Genomic DNA, 3,528 nt, shown 5'->3' on the forward strand with positions numbered 1-3,528 from the left:
GTCTGGCAAAAGGATGTAGACCTTTTTCATGCATGGAAGAATTGATAGGCATAGGACCCGGGTACCTTCGAGACCGACTTCTGCCACCAATAGCCTCCCACCGACCAGTCCACTCCCACAGAGAGGGTCTCCTCCAGGTGCCATCAGCCAAGTTATGTCGGCTGGCGACGCCCAGGGGGAGGGCCTTCTCTGTGGGAGCCCCAGCCCTGTGGGGGGGCTGGGGCCCTGTCGGGGGGCAGTTCATTAACTGCCCCCCGAAATACGAAAGATTTCCGACCTCCGGGTGTTTCGCTGCGCTCTGAAGACCCTGTTGTTCCGCCAGGCAGGGCTATTAACATAACGTTTTAAATTGGGGTATTTTAAATTTCTGGGATTTTAATTGGAGCCTAATTATTTAATGATTTTAAATTTTAAATTGTTGTCGTGTTTTTTGTGTTTTTAAATAGGCTGTACACCGCCCTGAGTCCTTCGGGAGAAGGGCAGTATAGAAATAAAATTATTTATTTATTTATTTATAGAATTGCAAACTAGAAATGGAGTAGATTTGGGAATAGATCTGGGAATAGATCTGGGAATAGTTGGCATTCAAGGCCAACTGCAGTGAAAATAATTGAGTGCATTGCAAACAAAATTAAAACTGAAATGTTTACTAGCATTATTGAACAGAATCTGAAAATATGTTTGATCATTGACGAAGCCTCAATGGTATCCTGCAAACCAGTTGTGATAGTTTTCGTAAAAGTTGAGGATTCAGAGAACCCACCAACAATTTTTGTTGAGCTTGTTGAATTGAAGAAACAAGATGCAGAGACAATATGTTCTTCAGTTCTAGAAAGCTTACGTAAGGTTGGGTTTACCCAGAACTACTTACAAAAAAATTTAATAGCATTTTGCTCTGATGGTGCCAGTGTTATGCTTGGGAGAAAATCTGGAGTGAGCACTAGAATGGCAAAAGAGTTTCTAAACATCATAATATGGCACTGCTTAAACCATCACCTCCAACTTGTTTTAGACGACTCCAAAAAGGACATTAAGCAACTAAATCATTTTAAAATATTTCTTGATACACACCATTTTTTATAAATCCGGTAAGAGCCAAAATGCACCTTGTGAAATATCCGAACAACTTGAAATTGAAATCATAAAGATTTTTGGGACCAAGAGTTTTGGGACCAAGATTTGCTGCCTGTAGTTTAAGGGCAACCCTAGCTATGTGGTATGCTTATCCAGCACTACATCAGTATTTTCATGCAAATGAAAAATACTCAGGTATGGCTACCCGTCTGGAAAATATATATTTTTTAAATGATTTGGCATTGATGATCGATATTCTGGAAGAAATCGCACTTCTTTCAAATGCACTGCAAGCAAGTAATATGGACATCATAAAGGCTGAAAAACTGATGACAAAATCAATGAAAGCATTTGAACTGCTTAGAAAGGGAAAGGGTCCATACGAAAAAAAGTTGATGGACTAATTACTTCAGAAACCTTCAAAAATATAAAATTTGTACAAAATCCTCAATTTGTTGGACTTAATTGGGAAAGACTTTTAGAAAGCATCATAACAAATTTGAAGAAAAGGCTAATGGATTGTGAACATTTAAAAACAGGTAGACAATTGCAAGAAACCATGAATAAATTACAATTTCTAAATTTTCTGGAGCCAGATTACTGGAACATTGCAGAAGTAGTAGTTCCGTGGACAGCAGCTGAAGAACAATTGCACATATTTGGTGACATTTTTAATTACATTAACATCAACGACTATAGAGATTTTGTGGACAATGTTTTAAAAGATTCCAACTATGAACTATGCAATTCCTGACAATATTAAAAAAGCAAAAGATATTGTCAGAACAATTGCAGTGAGTTCTGCAGAAGCGGAAAGGGGGTTTTCAAAAGTGAACCTCGTATGTTCAGAGAGCAGAAGTCGCCTAACCGTTTCTAATTTAACCAACCTCATGACTATCGGTGTTATTGGCCTACCTCTTACAAAATGGGACCCTATTCCTGCAGTGAGAAAGTGTTTAAGAGCACAACATCACACATCCAATGATCTGAGAGTCAAGATCAAGAAAAGTGGAAGTGAGGAGAGTGCCAATGAAAAAACGATGTGGAAACATCTTAAAGTTAAAGATTACTAACACTTTTATGTAAGTATTTGTGTACCTCTTTTATTGTTTTGTGTACTTCTAATTTAAGTATTAAATGCTTAAATTGGTATATCTTGGTATATCTCCTTTTTGTAAGTCATTATCAATGGTGCAAAGGTGACATTGAAGACAAATAACACTCTTATTGCTCATGTAAGTATTTGCGTACCTCTTTTATTGTTTTGTGTACTTTGTTTATTCTTATTAAAGTATTAAATGCACAAAATAATTGGTATATCTTCTTTTTGTAGGTCATTAGGGCAAAGAAATGACGTCAACTGGCCACACCCACCCACCCAGTCACATGCCCACCAAGCCATGCCCACCAAGCACACCCACAGAACTTGTAGGGAAAAATTTTGAATTTCACCCCTGGGCAGGCCACCTGCAGGTTGCCACTATCGGTTCGCCTGAACTGGTCTGAACCGGCTGAATACCATCTCTGTTTCCATCCTTCCAAGGTTGGTAAAATTAGGGCCCAGATTGTTGGGGGCAAGAGGCTGACTCTGTAAACTGCTCAGCAAGGGCTGCAAAGCATTATGAAGAGGTATATTAGTCTAAATTCATCTTTCATCATGAAGAAGTAAAAAAAAAAAGCTTTCCTGTGTCATTTGTTTCCATGAATCTGGAACATTTGTGAGTGGGCTTAAAGAGTCTTTGAAACCATTTTGTTATATCCCGAATATATTTCCCAGAAAAACAACACACTTCTCTTGAGAAACGAGTACATAAACAGATTGTTACTGCCTTTTGTTAGGGAGTTTCCAATCACACAAATACACCCCAGTGGTAAAATATACCCCAGTGGTAAAATCCTACCGGTTCAGCGAACCAGTAGTAAAAAAAATGTTATTGGTTGGTCCGGTAACTAGAAATCCTGCTTTCTAGTGAATCTAAATCACGTGGCACAGCTGTCCCCCCCTCACTGTTCTACTTACCTTCCCAAGCCTCCTTTTCCCATGTGCAGTGCGTGTTTGGTGCATACCACACGTGTGCACGTGCGGCATGCATTTGATGTGCACTGTGCATGCATGCGCCATGTGCATTTGGCACACACTGTGTTTGCGTGTGCATGCAGCGTGCATTTGGCACGCATTGTGAATACATGTGCACACAGCGTGCATTTAGCATGCACTGTGCATGAGCATGCACTGTGCATGTGCATGCACAGCATGCGATTGGTGCGTACCACGCATGCGCAGGCAGTGAATCAGTAGCAACCAGGGAAGATTTCACCACTGATACACACTCTTCTTCATTTCTTCACGACTGAGGCAGGAACCCTTCCCTTTAGAGTCTTTTTTCTCAGTCTGTGAATGGGGAGGAAGAATAGATTCAAGAACAATCTTAGCAAGATAAAATGGCTCTGGGT

General features: G+C 40.0%; 1 pseudogene; it reads left to right on the forward strand.

Annotated features, from left to right (window-relative positions):
• The first annotated feature begins 702 nt into the window (after positions 1 to 702).
• On the forward strand, positions 703 to 2,147 carry LOC148112432 (E3 SUMO-protein ligase KIAA1586 pseudogene; annotated as a pseudogene).
• The last annotated feature ends 1,381 nt before the right edge of the window (positions 2,148 to 3,528 follow it).

The sequence above is a fragment of the Pantherophis guttatus genome, chromosome 10 (assembly GCF_059756535.1).
Source record: "Pantherophis guttatus breed Tessera chromosome 10, ASM5975653v1, whole genome shotgun sequence".
NCBI classification, from domain to species: Eukaryota; Metazoa; Chordata; class Lepidosauria; order Squamata; family Colubridae; genus Pantherophis; species Pantherophis guttatus.